We start from the raw sequence: 17598 nt of genomic DNA on the forward strand, positions 1-17598 counted from the left end.
GATATGGTTAAGATTATTTGTTCTGCATGGATGGAACCAGAGGGTATTATGCTAAGCAAAGTCAGTCAGAGAAAGACAGATACCATATGATTTCACTCATATGTGGAATTTAAGAAACAAAACAGATGAACTTAGGGGAAGGGAAGGAAAAAAGAATAAAAACAGAGAGGGAATTCAAACCATAAGAGACTCTTAACTCTAGGGAACAAACTGAGGGGAGGGGAATGGGAGATGGAATAACTGGGTGATGGGCATTAAGGAGGGCACGTGATGTCATGAGCACTGGGTGTTATATATAACTGATGAATCACTAAATTTTACCCCTGAAACTAGTAATACACTATATGTTAACTAAATTGAATTTAAATTAAAAAACAAATAAATACAGCACCCAACAGAAGACTTCCCAAAAATGTGTTTTGGGGTATGCAAAACAAAAAAATTATTTGTTCTGGCCTCATGTGAGACTATGAAGTTGTCCTGGATCCACGGTTCTAGAATTCACCCCTAACTTTGCCAGCCAGTGCATCCCAGCTCATAAACACTTAAAAAGAAACAAGGATAATATGTTTTAGTCACAATGAATCCTGTATTTTGATCTTAAAATTGTATTACTACCTACAAAGAAAGAGCATCAGCAAATTTGTTAATTATCTTTTAAATATTTTAGTTGGTGAATTAAGAGCATTTCGTTTAACATTCTTTTAATTGACCATAATTTTAACTCTCAGTAGGAGTTGATGTACTTGAATTTCACCGTTGTGTCAATTACATGACCTTTTAGTTGCCCGCCAGGGATGATTCTTAACAATCAGCATTTTTTTTCCACAAAATGGTTCCAAAGATAAAAGTCTAATAATTAAGTTGTTAATACACATTCCATAAAACAAACACATTCCAGTAGAAATTCTGTCATTAGACCTCTATCAGTTAGCATTTTGCTTCCTGTGACTTAGAGAAAGAGGATTATGAGCCATGAGTTCGGGAAAAGAAGCAAATTGGGAGTCACAGACTTTTCCTCAAACAGTAACATGTAGGAAGTTCTGGTTCTGAACTTGATTGGCTTCTTTTTAGTAGTGATATCTACATGACAAATTAAACTTCTGTAGGTTGAAAATCTAACCACTTTTGTGTGGAGTTGAACATTAAATCTTGCACTGACTGCTGGGTAGTGATTTGACTCATTCTAACTTGATTACTTCCCTTCCACTGTGAAGTGTTTAAGGGGTAAATACTCAGACAGGCTACTGAATACTGGAAATAGGACTATTGCGCTAGCAAGGTAAACCTTAACTCTTGAAATAGACACTGATGTGGTTTCTTGACCTGGGTAGCTTGAGATGCCAGTTCAGGACAGGAGGCTCTAACTCAAAAACAATTTGTGGAGAATATCACTGGAGCACTACTTCAGCAGCCCTAAATGATGTTGGCAGGCCACAAATGAAGGCAAGAAGTCATGAACTGAAGCTCCAGAGACATGCACAAATTTGCAAATGTATTTTAACTTGCTTAGGTCCTCAGAATTGCATCTCAAGTCTGGTCAACAATCAAGTAGTTGAAGGCTTGTGCTTTTCCAGACATGCTCTATTTCTGTTCACTCTGTGTGTGTGGGCAGAAGCCCTGGGAAAGCTTTGTTATCATTCCTGAAATGCAAAGTATTCTATTTGGCTTAGAAGCTCTATTCTTGGTACTAATAACTGATATTAGGCCGCTCCAGCCATTTTAAAAACTATTAAGAGAGAACGAACCTTGGCATTTAATTTGAGAACATCTGTATCAGTAACTAAGTGGTCTGTTATGATTATACCAGGGTAAATTTGGGGAGGTAGCCTCAATGTTGTCTAAATTCCTCCCCTGCCTTTGGGTGGCATAACACAGTAAGTCGAATTTTCCCCACTGATACCCACTACTGAATCACTATGAGAATATTTTGCTACCCTCCTGAATTTTAATCATGGGATAAATGTGCATTTTTAAGTTACTTTAATTTCTGTCACCCTCATCAATACTTGTTCGTTTAGCTTTACAGAACGTCTGTGTGAGAGATGAAATGAATCATGCCACCTCATTTTACTGGGAAGTTCCAGTTACCTTTCCCAAACGACCCCAGAGTGTAGTGGCGTCAGCAGCAGGAGTGTTACTCCGACAGTATTAACTGTATCAGGCAGTATTAGCTGAGGTCAACCGATAGAATTCGGCGGGTGGCTGGCTGCTCTTTGCTCGTAAGCCTGGCCCCCGTGTGGGAGCACTTGGAAGGCTGGGCTCATCGAGGCTCCTTTCCTTTTCCAGGTCGCCTCTGGGTATTTCCACATGATCTCTCCGGTAGGATAGTCAGACTTTTTATATGGCAAGTCCAGCTTCCTAGAGGCCCAGATGGGAGCTGCAAAGCTTCTACTGACCTAGCCCCAGAAGTCCCACAGCATGATGGAACACCCTCAGAACCAAGGAAAGTAGACACGAACATTGCCTTTCTCTAGATGGAAGGAGTATCGAAGATTAAGATGAAGCATGCCAAACGAAGCCACCATGTTAGTCACTGACCGTGAAGCCATACCTCCCACAAACCTAATGTATATCCCATCCTTCCCTTACTCCCTACAGCCAGTCGAATTACCATCTTGAGTTTTAGCTCTGGAATTTAGTCTCTGGGCATCTCTTGTATAACCTCCCAACTAATAACCCTGTCTTTCCTGCGTCCTCTCCATTACTGCCAAAGCACACGTGTCATGTGTCACTCACTTCTCATTCATGGGTCCAAGTGGTCTATAAGGCAAAATCCAAATGTGTTAGCCTGACCCACGAGGCCCTCCATTATTTGGCCCCATCTTCTTTTTAACCACAGCACGCACCATTCCCTCCCCACTCTCCCCCACCCCTGCTCTCTCCCCTCCGTGTTCTAGTGTGCTCTGGCCATGCTAGTTCTCAAGCTGCGGCATGCTCTTGCATGACTGTGTGTCTTACTTGGCACTTCTCTTCTTGAATATTTGCCGTTCTCTCCACATGCACCTACCAAAGGTGGACGGCCTATTCATCTTTCAGCATTCCATTCAAATATCACCTGCCCTGCACTCCCATAGGACTGTGTTGCACTCCCACACCACCAGCGTAAGAATGGATCACACTTTCGTCTCTTTTTTTTTTCCTTTGTTCATTTGTTTTGTCTCTTAAATCCCACATATGAGTGAAATCATGTGGCATTTGTCTTTCTCTGACTGACTTATTTCACTTAGCATTAAACCCTGTGGCTCCATCCATGTTGTTGCAAAATGGCGAGATTTCTTTCTTTTTTATGGCTGAGTGATTGCATTTGTATGTATTTGTGTATATATTTATATATATATATATATATATACATATATATATATATATATATATACACCACACACATATATATAAGGTATTTTTAATGTTTATGTGTGTATATTCCAGTACGATGGAGCTCGTGTTCTATTTGGTTTTTATGCCTTATTTTGAGAAGCAGTGCGCATAGCAGAAAGAGTCAATGCTCAGAAAAATGAAAACCCTGAATTCAAGTTCCAGATGTGGTATTTAAAAGCTACACTGATTTTTGAGCCTGTCTCAAAATTTTGTAGAGTTGTAGAAGTTAGACATGTGCTGCATGTCTTATACTTAGTAGGTCCTCAAGTAGTGAGAGAGCTACATACTTTTCCCCAAAATCGCTTAGCAAAGAGCCAGGAACATACTAATTGCTCAAAAGTACTCTGCAATTGGATGTTAATTAATCCCTTAGTACCTGTTCAAATGAACATTTTTGGCAATGAATTCTGTATTTTTCCCCAAAGTATTTTTGTGGTTTTAAAACCTGTGTCCTTTCACCTAAACTCCCAAAGGTCATCCCTGTCAGGGATTAGAATGCTGAGTAGAAGCACATGATTTTCTTTGTAACGTGTCTTTCATGATTTTATGAACTAGCCATCAATCACACCTTCTCCTATGTTTTGTGACAAGCTTTCCGTGACTGCCTCTTGATGCCAAGTTGGTTTTGTCTTGTTCTCATAACTTTATCAGCAGTCTTGCTTAGACTACTTTATTTTGTTCCTGTTGTGCTGTCACTTTTGAGATAGCCAATCCACCTAAGTGTGATTCACCCTTGTGTGCCACTCAGATGTGTGGTAAGAAAGTATTTGCTGCCCGGGGCGCCTGGGTGGCTCAGATGGTTAAGCATCTGCTTTCGGCTCAGGTCATGATCCCAGGGTCCTGGGATCGAGCCCCACATCGGGCTCCTGGCTCAGCAGGGAGCCTGCTTCTCCTTCTCCCTCTGCCTCTCTCCCTGCTCATGCTCTCTCTCTCTCTGTATCTCTGTGTCTCAAATGAATAAATAAATAAAAAAAAAAAAAAAAAAAGAAAGTATTTGCTGCCCAAGGCTAGGAGATGAAGTTAACTAATAGAAGGAGGCCATAAGACGTCGCTTGGGGGGAGGTCGTGAAGAAATGCAGTGCCCCATCGCATCGGTGCTGTGCTCGTTAGCAAGCCTGACACAGCACGGCTGGGATGTGGTGGCAACAGCGGTGTCCACACACTCATCTAGCTTCTCGGCAGCTGGCTGGTGTCGCGGCTACACCGAGGGCTCTGCCTAAGACATCATTAGGGGTTGCGTGGTGTTGGCAGCTTTTGATTTTGTCCATTGCGCTCATTTGGGTCATTATTCCAAGTCTGAGACATGAAGACTTTTAACTTTGGGGAAAACTATTGCATGGCCTTGAAGAATTTTCTTAGGAGAAGAAGAGAACAGGATTGAAAGAGAGCCTGTGGTCTTAGTAGAGCAGCTTTCTAAGTCATTGCTAAGGAAAGGAACATCTTTCAAGAGTTAGATGTTATATCCATACACAAAGAGAGATGTATATAGAGTATTTTTTAATGCTTTGAAAACTGCTTTAAGAAAACTGTGTGAAGCCTTTTATGTTATACACAAAGTAATTTACTTGCAGACCAATTTCACTGAAAAGAAATCTTCCAAATGAATCTCTTTTCCAGTTTTTAATTTTGTCTCTGTCAAGATGTGTGACTCAACAAAGATGCTAATGATGGCAGGTAAGCATAATGGTATAGACAAGTGGTAGTTCAATGGACTTTATTTTTATAGGAATATAAAAATAATAATTTTAGACTAGTTTTTTAATAAAAACTATAAAAATGTCATATCCTTAATATTTTCTAAACAAAAGGAGCCCTATCCCAACAATAGAAAAAAAAGACAATTTACAAATTAGCCAAAATGTTACCAAAGAAATATAGATTGAAATAACAACTTACTTTTCAAATTGTACAATGGCGAAGATTCCAAAGCCTTAAAAAAAAAAAAGAAAAGAAAAGAGGACTCTGTGCTGGTGAGTATGAAGTGAGATGGGCCCCCAGTATAAGCTAAATAAGTATCATTTTCTGGAAAACAATTTAGCGGCATATTCATATCCTTTGACCCAGTAGTTTTATTTCTAGGAATTGGTCCTAAGGAATAATAAGAGACTCACTCAATATTAGGTATAATACTTCTTTCAAAGAACTATATAAGAGAAAAAACTAGAAACAATTTTATGGGAATGACTAGACAGTAGTGACAAATCCATGGAATCCTATTTACCACTGATTAATATTTAGTGATATCCGAACATGCTCATGATTCAAGTAAAAGAGAATACAGAATTGTAGATGGAATACTATACCATTGCATAAAATGTATAATATTTTAAAAGATAGGAAAATGTACAAAATGTTAATGATTGTCTGTGACTAACAGAATAATGGTGGTTTATAATTTTATTATTATTAATATCTATCTTATTAATTACTAATTATTATTTTACAATCAAAAACAAATGGAACATTAAGTTTTTAGCCTGGACGCATTTCAGCTCCACAGCCCCTGGAGGTTTGGCCCTTTATGAGGCTGTGGGTTGGTCTCTTTGGCCGGCATGTGATTTGCATGGAGGACTGATAAGCCATGGAGGAGAGATCGTGAATAGACCGTCAGCGATGCTCCCCATGGAGAAATGATCCAAGCAAGTAGAAACAGCCACTTAGCTGCCACAACCCATGAGCATCAGATGATGAAGTAACCTCTGGAAGGTGAAGCAAAAGTTGAGGTGGAAAAGTGTACCTGAGATGAGAGCTGGGCTCTGGGTTCCAGGACCTCATTGCTGGGAATGAATACCTGCTAGTGGGCTGGATGCTAGAAGGAAAACTGGCGAGATTGGTGTCTGGGGGAGCCTGAGATCGGGGTCACACAGCTGTGAGTACAGTCTGGCTAGAGAAGAGCCCAGGACAAAATCGGTTCTAGAATGATGGATTGTACTGTTTGTTGAGGGAGGGAGAGAAAGTAAATAACTGGGTAACTACCTCAACCACTGACTGGTATTTGCCAGGTCCCTTATGGGGGTTCCTTCCAGCAGTGTTTGGGGCAGCGCGGGCAGTGGTAATGCTGAAGAGGTGATCAGTGTCAAAGGCAGCCAGAGGAGCAGTGGCCATTGGAGTGGGGAGAACGATAGGGTTTGGGTGGGGACCAAAGCAGAGGCCCATGAGCAGCAGAAGGGAGGAAGGTGGGCTTCGTAAAGTAGAAAGGACTGTCCTTCTCAGGAGTGTTGCAAGGCACTCCAAGGACCCCTTGTTTCCAAATGCAGCAATTTGGGGGAGAGAGATGGAGGGCTGGGATTTTCACAATGCACTTACTGGAGACTGAGCTAGAGAATTTAATTGTGTTACTGCTATAGTGACTCATTCTTCATTACTGCATTCTCAGGCTGGCGTGTCCTAGCAAATGGGAAAATACCGAAATGTATGAAGAATAATGAAGATAAAACACTTCATTGTCTCTGTGGTTAACAGTAATACAATGAGCAAGAAGATACGATTTTGTGATTTATACTTTATGATCTGTTTAGAAAATAATCAAGTCTTTTTAACTTTCAGATATAGTTATAGAAAATTTGCCTTCCCTAGTCTTTGAAGATTTTATCACTTACATACTGGATAATCAGTCTTAGGAAGGAAGTCTATTTATTACAAAATGGAAATCCATAGATGCACTTCATGTGGAAGTGAAACAAGATTGGATAGGAATATGAAATACTATAAAAAAATTAGTTTGTCTTTCTAACACATTTTGAACATCACATATTTATTTATAAAATTAAAATTATAATGATGAAAGAAAAGTGACTTGTTTAGATTGTGTCAGTAAATGAAAAGGCAGAAATGATTCATTCATCATTATGAAGCAAACGTTTATTGAGCATCTTCTATGCGTCAGGCATTGTTCAAGAGCCAATGTTTCAATGTGAACTGAGAAGACAAGATCCTGCCCAAATGGAGCTTATATTCTCATGGGGACAGAGCAGCAATAACCTGAAAATTTTTGCGGATTGTGATGAGCTGTTCAGGGATTTTATTTTTATTTATTTATTTATTTTTTAAAGTAGGCTCCATGCCCAGCATGGGGCTTGAACTCACGACTCTCATATCAAGACCTGAGCTGAGATCAAGAGTCAGATGTTTAACTGAGTGAGCCACCCAGGTGCCCCTGATCAGGGATTTTAAAGCAGAGTGATGTGAGAGAGACTTCCAGTGGCTGCTGTAGATTGTGTAGTGGAAGAAACCCCCTTGGAGAGGGAGCCTGCCTTGTGTACACTTGCAGCAGGATGCAGGAGGCATTCCTAGCAGAGGTAGGAGTGGCTAGGATGGGGGAGTGAACAAAGAGCAGGGGGAGAGGCCAGGTGACACAGAGCCCTGTTGGCCAGGGAGAGGTGGCTGGACACGGTTTTGAGTGCAGTGGGCAGACATTAGGTGGCGTTAAAGCAGGGGTGTGGTGAGTTCTGATTTCTACTTTTAAAAAATGACTCTGGTAATTTGGGGGTGGAGTCTTTTGGGTTTTCCACATAAAGTATCATATCGTCTGGGAAGAGAGAGAGTTTGACTCCTTCTTTGCCAATTTGAATGCATTTTATTTCGTTTTGTTGTCTGATTGCTGTTGCTAGGACTTCTAGTACTATGTTGAACAATAGTGGCGAGAGTGGGCATCCTTGATGTGTTCCTGATATTAAGGGAAAGGCTCTCATTTTTTCCCCATTGAGGATGATATTCGCTGTGGGTTTTTCATAGATGGATTTTATGAACTTGAGGAATGTTCCCTCTATCACTATACTCTGAAGAGTTTTAATTAGGAAAAGATGCTGTATTTTGTCAAATGCTTTTTCTGCACCAATTGAGAGGACCGTATGGTTCTTCTCTCTCCTCTTATTAATGTGTTCTATCACATTGATTGATTTGTGGATGTTGAACCACACTTGCATCCCGGGGATGAATCCCACTTGGTCATGGTGGATAATCCTTTTAATGTATTGTTGGATCCTATCAGCTAGGATTTTGTTGCGAATTTTGGAATCCATATTCATCAGGGATATCAGTCTGAAATTCTCCTTTTTGATGGGGTCTTTGCCTGGTTTGGGGATTAAGGTAATGCTGGCCTCATAGAATGAGTCTGGAAGCTTTCCTTCTGTTTCTATTTTTTGAAACAGCTTCAGGAGAATAGGTATTATTTCTTCTTTGAATGTTTGGTAGAATTCCCCAGGGAATCCATCAGGCCCTGGACTCTTGTTTTTTGGGAGGTTTTTGATCACTGCTTCAGTCTCCTTACTGGTTATGGGCCTATTCAGGTTATCAATTTCTTCCTGTTTCAGTCTTGGCAGTTTATAGGTTTCCAGGAAGGCATCCATTTCTTCCAGGTTGCTTAATTTATTGGCATATAGTTGTTGATAATAATTTCTAATAACTGTTTCTATTTCCTTGGTGTTAGTCATGATCTCTCCCCTTTCATTCATAATTTTATTAATTTGGGTGCTTTCTCTTCTCTTTTGGATAAGTCTGGCCAGTGGTTTATCGATCTTATTAATTCATTCAAAGAACCAGCTTCTAGTTTCGTTGATCTGATCTACTGTGTTTCTGGTTTCTAATTCATTAATCTCTGCTCTAATCTTAGTTATTTCTCTTCTAATGCGTGGCTTAGGCATCATTTGTTGCTTTTTCTCTAGTTCTTTAAGGTGTAAAGTTAGTTGGTGAATTCGAGATTTTTCTATTTTTTTTGAGTGAGGCTTGGATGGCTATGTATTTCCCCCTTAAGACTGCCTTTGCAGTATCCCATAGGTTTTGGACCAATGTGTTTTCATTCTCATTGGTTTCCGTGAATTGTTTAAGTTCTTCTTTGATTTCCTGGTTGACCCAAACATTCTTGAGCAGAGTGGTCTTTAGCTTCCAAGTGTTTGAATTTCTTCCAAATTTTTTCTTGTGATTGAGTTCCAGTTTTAGAGCATTATGGTCTGAGAATATGCAGGGAATAATCTCAGTCTTTTGATATCGGTTGAGACCTGATTTGTTACCCAGTATGTGGTCTATTCTAGAGAAAGTTCCATGTGCACTCGAGAAGAATGAGTATTCTGTTGTTTTAGGGTGGAACGTTCTGTAAATATCTATGAGGTCCATCTGGTCCAGTGTGTCATTCAAAGCTCTTGTTTCTGTGTTGATTTTCTGCTTAGATGATCTGTCTATTGCTGAGAGTGGAGTATTGAGGTCTCCTACAATTAACGTATTGTTATCAATATGACTCTTTATTTTGGTTAACAGTTGGCTTATGTAAATGGCTGCTCCCATGTTGGGGGTGTAGATATTTACAATTGTTAGATCTTCTTGTTGGATAGACCCTTTAAGAATGATATAGTGTCCTTCTGTGTCTCTAACTGTAGTCTTTAGTTTAAAATCTAATTTGTCTGGAAAAAAAATAATAAAATAAAAAATGACTCTGAAAAAAAAAATCCCTCTGGCAGCTATGTGGAAAGTAGTGGAAAGCAGAGAGGGTGTAAGTTAGAGATGCCCATTGGTGTCAACCTGGCAGCTTGAATGTATAGATGGAAGGGAAGCGAGCCCAGGAACTAGCCCGAGGGGATTAGACAGAGGAAGAGGAGACAGCAAAGGTGACTAATAAAGAATGACAATTTGAGGGTGGGCTCTCAGAAGATAAGAAAGAAAAGTCTTTCAAAAAGGAAGGGGCAAAACATATTCCGGGGCCTGGATGTAGGACACCACTGTGCAGATTAATTAGGTGGAAACCTGGAGCCTACTCAGCTTCACGACCTTTCCCAACTTACAGTTATGATATAGATGTTAACCTTCCAAAGATTGTGTCAAAAGATGGCTCTAAGGAGGAGCACGATGAACAAACAAGCAATTTTACTTGATGGCTCACAATGTGGGGCAATTATATATCACAAGTAATTTTCTCTGACGGAGACATAACTTTAAGCCAGAGCAATGTGGTGGGGAGTGGGTGAATTGTTTCATAGAGTGAATGAGAAGACGTCTCAGAGTTGAAGTCTAACACCCCTTTCATATGACAGATGAGGAAACTGAGTCCTAGGGCATTTAAGAGAACTTGTTCAAGATCATATAGTTAGTTGTTGGATGAGCCAAAGCTATAACTTGGGTCCATGTTTCTTGGGTCCAATAGCTCCCCTACACACACACACACACACACACACATTTTCCACACATATTCACAAGGATATGCACACATATGAGCACATGGTATTAGGTGATAGTTATTTGCTTTTAAAAGTGATTTAAAACAGTAATGCTGAAAAATAATGAACTCTCCTGGAGCATTTTTAAAGGTTTGATTCATAAAATTTGAGTTAATACTTCTTTTTCATGAAGTTTCCTTATAAACTGTGTTGTAATTTGCCCTCTAAGGGGCGGGAAAAAAACAACAAACATTATTCCTTCTGAATCAAAAATGTTAGCATAAGAAGTCTCTGCATCAGGGTTTATAATTTTGTTCCTTTTTTCCCACTAGGTACAAGAATTTACCCATAATAAACATTATTAGGATTTTCTGCTGTTCTTTTATTTGTGCTTGAACATAAAGTAGAGTAGACACAGTTAAAAGGAGATTTGAAATGTATTGCAAAATCTGATATTAGACAAAAAGAGCAAGAAAGAAATTTTTAATATTTTATGTTATAGTGTCAGTTAGGTTCAATTTACTATAATTTGATTTGCAGTTCTTAAAATATCTGTCGAGTATTTCAGACCATCAAGCACTATGCTCATGTGCATTTACCCAGCCATTTTTCTTTACCGTCCCCAGCTGCGTATGGCATTACCGTCTAGACATCTGCCATAGAGCCACACTGGTGGCCCACTCCAGCGCGCCATTCACCTAGAACCTGACCTAGGGGCTGCTGTTCACATGGAATGTGTTCATGGCTCCCTGAGACTTCTTTTTTTTTTTTTTATGTAAAAGATCCTGAAAACCTAAAATACTTTTTCTTGCTCCTATTAAAGTACAATAAAATGATAGTATTTGAAAAGAAGTTGGTGAATTTTCTGCCCAGAGTGTTATGATAAAGCAACAGGGAAAAAAATCTACCCGTCCGTGAACAGAAAAAGATCAGAGTGAGAAGTTGTTAGAAGGAAAAGATGATGACTCTTAAAGCACTTCAAATCACTTCTCTTGAAAAGTAGATGTTGTGCTGAAATATAATCCCCTTGTCTGCAAGGGTTTAACATCACAGTCTTCCTGCTTAAATCAGTGGGATCGCTTCTTCTAACTGATGGACAGGCAAAGTAGGCTCCAAGCGAGGAGCACCGTTTAAAACAGAATCCAGACTTTAAGTAATGATTTATGATTTATGATGATATGAAGATTTGTTTCCTATTTTTTTTCTTATTTGGGTTTACCAGGCATTACTTTTTAAAAGCCTAGACATGCAGTTGATTTGTCTCTTTCTGAAATTTTCTAAACAAATCATGCCTAACAAAAGGATAAATAATAATTCCACTAATAATAACCCAAAATTATGTAGCACTTTATATATGCAAGGAACTGTTCTAAACACTTCGCAAGTATATTAACTCAGTCCTCACAACCAGCTATATGATGTAATGTCTGTTAGCTTCTTTTAAAATGTAGGTGAGGAATTAAGGCATCATTAAATTAAAAATGGAATCATTACAAAGGAAAACGAAGACAAATTGATTAGATGGGGTAAATTCAGAAGACAGCTTACATAAGACAGGATTTTGGTATTTTAAAACATGTAAGAATAAGACAGGCAGCTTGGGTCATAGAAGGGGTAACAGGGTGACTTAGGTCAAATCCAGTGAGATCAGATTTGTAAGGAAATGGTTTTGTCTCAAATGAGCACTGACCTCACAGGCTGGCCTTGAGTTGGAGAAACCACCTTTTGAACACTGCTTTTGTCACTGGTACTGATTAAAAACAGTGATGCTCAAAGTATCGAGGTATGTATGTTGAGATTACTATAGACTCATGTAGCTGTCATTTTGTAGGGAATAAGGAGCACTGAGTAAAAGGAAACGATGTGCTATAAATCTTAAAACTGAGGCCATATTTCAATTTTCAGCATATTATCAGTATTTTCTTATAAATTCCTGACAGTCATGCAAATGGTTGATCTTAAAATATCATGTTTAAAGTTGATTGGTATTCCAAAGTGTTAGTTGTATTAATTTTGCCAATACCTTTACAAAGGTCACCAACCTAGAGAAGGCTCTTAAATACAGATGGAGTCTCCCTTCTTCCAGATGCCACCTGGGACTAGAGTTAGTCTCACCACCTTTAAGCCTGCAACTCTTGAGTTTTTGTGACCTTGGCATATTGAAGTCCCCTGTCTGAATCTGTCAACATCTCTCATATTACTTTAGCCACAACTTATTTGTATATTTTGCAATATATGATCTTTCAGCGATCTATACTTCCTGTGATGAGAAATGTTCCCTTGCCGTGTGAATTGCATATAACCCCTATGGCAACATTGGTGGACAAGAAGAGTCCGGGTGTAGCAGTTTGCTTTGCCGCAAGACACACTGGCTCTTCACAATGGACTGTGTAAGGAACACCTTCTATTGCGGTGTACCTTCCGCCTTGCAGCACCTAAAGATGTAAATAAAATACGGTTCTTTCAATTTCAGCTTTTTGCTCTGTGTTAGTTATATACGGGAAAAGAAAATATCAGGCCTTAGCTCACTCCAGTTAAGACTTAATATCCTATGTGGTCCATTTGCTGCCTGACTTTGAGGAATCCATTTATTTTTTCAGATTCTCACTTTCCTCATTTGCAAAAGGGGACAATAGGATTGTGATATAGATGAAACTGGTATTAATTCATGAGTATCTGTGCCTGAAACATGTTTAACAACTCACTAGATGCTAACTACAGTATTATTTAAAGTGGAAAAAATAATGCTCGCTTATCTGTTATAGAGTTCAAATAAAACACATAAACCTTAAAAACAGTATGCAAATGTCAGGTACTCTTACATAATATATCCTAAACAATGTCATTATCAACTCCACATTTTACTTAAAATTCATATCAGTAAATTCTGTGACTTTTCTCAATTCATTGCTTTGCTAACAATATTAAGGATTAACATAGAAAGCCTGACTATTTCCTCAAGTTAATTCCCTAACAAGTATAAATTTATTTATTGTTCTAACATTGCAGGATTCAGCAATGCTGGGTTCTGGGTGAATCATGATATTTAACCTGAGCAAAAGTGACTAAAGATGGGTTATACTGAACTTTCGGCAAATGTAAACATAAGCAATATAATCTTTGAAAATGCAAGGAAATAAAACTTTGTTGAAGACTTGCTGGACAATTTATAGAATGAGACATCCCTTCTAATTCTTTGTCATTTCAAGCTGATGAAAAGTTTGTCCTGCTTTCTTCCTCCCTTAAGTTTTCTGTCTCTTTTAAGCAAATTATATCATGGAATATGCTACAGGAATTAGAAGCAGGTGCCCCTGAAAATCTGATTCTAACTCGAGTCTTAGTAATGTTCGACACATTGAAGCAGGTGGTGCCAGGCACCCAGATATCAGGGTCCAAGTGTAGAACAAGGTAAATAGAAACAGTTGCCTTGGGCTCTGTGGAGGTAGAATGGACATCTGAGTGCTGCTGGGTGAAATAATTGCTTTTTTCTGAGGCAGATATTATTGTAGTCCTTAGACCTCCCAGGCTTTTTCAAGTTTTAACTTCCTAGGAATTATTTTTTCAATGTAAAGTGCAGTGTGAGAAAATAATCTGGAATGTTCTTTTCAGTAGATTTCATTGTTAAAGTCCCACTGTTGTAACACTTTTTTGGAAAATTAAACTTGATGGTGTTGTTAGAAGATACGATCCCCTGTTGAAATAACATCCTATAAAGTTAATGTCAAATGTCATTTTATTCATTCACACACATGCACACACATGTGTGCGCGCACACACACACATTATAGAATTAAAAAAAAACAACACTAGATAACAGTGGATCAAGAACTGCTCCATAGTGGGGCGCCTAGGTGGCTCCAGTCAGTTAAGCATCTGCCTTCGGCTCAGGTCATGATCTCAGGGTCTGGGATCGAGCTCCATATTGGGCTCCCTGCTCAGGGGAGAGCCTGCTTTTTCCTCTCCCTCTGCCTGCCACTCCCCGTGCTTGTGCTTGCGCCCTCTCTCTCTGTCAAATAAATAAATAAAATTAAAAAAAAAACTGCTCCATAGTTACATGTGGACTAATTTGTTCGTGTCCTGCTGCTTCATTATAGGGTTTTCCACGCTATGGCCAGATAGAGTGAATCTGAATTTAGAACGATAAGCCGAAAATAAAAATGAAAGCAGCGGATTTCCAACAGGCAATTATCTTCCAGCTGAATTCAATCGTAACAAGCAGAAACCAGATTATCACATTTGGCCTCTGCAAGTCCTTAGGGATTCTGCCACTATGCCTGTGATAACTATAAATTCATATTCCTTGGAAAGAAGGTTTTAAGCTCCTTTCACACTGTGATCCGATACACATCGAGCCACTGACACTGTGTCCTGTGTCATGTAGGTCTAAAAATTATTTCTGATCAGTCACGTGTGTCTTCAGCATTTGACTTAGAAGAAAAACAACATAAAGATAAAATCCCTCTTACGCCAGATCAGTGTTTTGCTGTGTATTAAGATCTGTCCATCAGGGCAGTATGCCCAACTGGTGATACTTCATGCCTCAGTTTAAGCTGTGCTTCCAGAAGTAAACTTCAACCCACTTTGGCCTATCCCAGCCATTCTGGGATGTCTGAGAACCATTTCCGTACATCTAACGCAGTTGCGTTGTTGCTCTGATGTGGTTAAACAGTGGCCTTGTCAGTTGCTGCCTGTTGGCACATCGAATATTTAATTAGCAGAGTTCTTTCCTCTACTGGTAAATTCTGAATGGTCCACATTTAAAATTCAGCACCAGAATGAAGCAATGCAGAAGAGTGGTTTCCGGAGCTCTTGCAGTTATTTAGATTGACTCTTATCCGTTCTCAAGACACAGAGATTATGGGTTTAAACTCCCCCACGGCCACTGAGATAATGACACCAACTCAAAGCATATATGTGGACCATCTAATTTTAGTCGGGTGGCTGTGAACTGTCCTGTAGAAATGCTGCCCATCCTCCTCCTGGGAGGGACAGGGGACATACCGAATCACACCACTGATGCAAACTAGTTTTGCTCCTGCAAGAGTGTGTGATGTGCAGTCTGCGTGGAGCAACCCTTCCTTCTGACCACATCGTAGTCTCTTCTCCCAGCACCGTCCATTTGGTAAAAATAGTTTTATTAGATATTGATTAAATGCCAAATAGGAATGAAAGACCTTCTAATTTATTTCTAATATAGTTCTTTCTTTTAGCTCCCACTATGGAAGGATTTTGTTGTTGTTCTGAAGGGTGAATGTAATGAGGGTCAATGAAGAATCAGAGAGGACTTGGGTTTAAATTCTAACTCTGCCCTATTTGCCCTGTGCATGGAGGCAAGGTTCTTAACTTGGAAACTTGATTTCTTTTGTTGTTAAATGAGTGCTCCCCACCAGACTGTATTGTTCTTATGACTGAATGAGATCACACAGTAAAATATAAGATCAAGCACAGAGTCGATAGCAATCCATGACTGTTGAGGTTGTCTGCTGTGTTTGTCCTTGCTCTGCGTGCTGGAGAAAGGGTGTTTATAAGGGAGTGTTGCTCTTGTATGGCTTTTTCAAGGAGAATTGCTTCGGGATACTTTAAATCCCCCACCTTGTGCCTAGACACTGAGTCTTTGTCTGCTTCTGTAGGTTCTGACCTTTCTGAAAACAACTGATTTCATTTCTTGAATAATTTTCTGTTCCTACTCCATCTAACAGAAAAGTTCAGGGGAGACATGGTTTCCATGGAGACCTGGAGAGATGCCATAACTAGGTGACTGAATGCCAAAATAATTTTGAGGAATCAAAATGATCAAAGAAGCAGGAGCTGTCTTAGTCTGCTCAGGTTGTTGCAGCAAAATACTATAGATTGGGTGGCTTAAACAACAGAAATTTACTTCCTCCCAGTTCTGGAGGCTGGAAGGCTGAGATCAGGCTGCCAGCATGGTTGGATTCTGGTAAGGCTCTTCCTGGCTTACAAATGTCACCTTTTCGCTGTATCCTCACATAGCAGAGAGAGAGAGCAAGCTCTCTGGGGTTTCTTCTTATGAGGGCACTAATCCCATCACATGGACCCCACCCTCATGACCTCATCTGAACCTAATCATCTCCCAAAGGTCCATCTCCAAATACCATCACACTGGACATTGGGGCTTCAACATATGAACAGTGTCGGGGGCGGGGTGCACAATTTAGTCCACAGCAGAGACTATGTATTGTTACTAAGAGGCCCCATGATTGGGTGATAGAAGTGTCCAGGGCAGTGATAGCAGTCCACAACAGTGAACAGACTTCTTTCCACCTAGCACTGGCTGCCCGAGCTATCCCTTGGACTCCACGTTTGCAGCAGATGGGGAAATTATGGCCAATCCAGAAAACAGGAGCATGGAACTCCTTAGAAGACCTAAAATCTAGCCCCAGGTCTGCCTCTTGCTAAGTACTTGCAGTGGGCACGTCATTTGTTTTTTGTGTTTTTTTGTTTGTTTTTTGTTGTTGTTGTTGTTGTTTTTTAAACCTCAGTTCCCTTATCTGTAAAATGAAAATCAAAAGATCTCTACTGCCTCCCTGAAAGGGTGGTTGTGAGAATCAAGTAAGACATTGTATGTAAAATCATGTAGTCATCTATGGTCCTGTTAGTTCCTTTCCCTGATCTGGAGCATGAGGGGCATAGCAGGCTCAAGGTAGAGCACAAAACTCACATTAATGCTGTGGAGTTTGAGTTCTCAGTTGCATGAGAATTGCCCAGGGGGCTGATTTAATATACAGATTTCAGGGCCTCACTCCATGAGTTCCTAATTTATTTGGCCCCTAAGAGAGCCTGGAATATGCGTTTTAACAAACATGCACATGATGGTTTGGATAGAGCTAGACCTTGGACCAAGTTTTGAAAAATGCTGTTCTGCCCCATTTATTTTATGAAATAAAAAAGTAGAGAAATAATAAAGTAGAGAAGAAATAATAAAGTAGAGAAGAAGTATAGACTAGGAACTCTGATACCTGTATTGTACTTTAAAATTTGGAAAACTTACCAAAAATTGAATAAGATAAAAAAGATTCTCTAAACCTACAAATTGTCTTTTCTGGGCTCACATCAG

General features: G+C 39.6%; 1 protein-coding gene across 2 annotated transcripts in view; it reads left to right on the plus strand.

Annotated features, from left to right (window-relative positions):
• Nucleotides 1-17598, plus strand: part of KCNB2 (potassium voltage-gated channel subfamily B member 2) — a 399688-nt gene that overhangs the window by 63215 nt on the left and 318875 nt on the right. The window lies entirely within an intron of this gene.

Source organism: Phoca vitulina, unplaced genomic scaffold, assembly GCF_004348235.1.
Source record: "Phoca vitulina isolate PV1807 unplaced genomic scaffold, GSC_HSeal_1.0 scaffold25, whole genome shotgun sequence".
NCBI classification, from domain to species: Eukaryota; Metazoa; Chordata; class Mammalia; order Carnivora; family Phocidae; genus Phoca; species Phoca vitulina.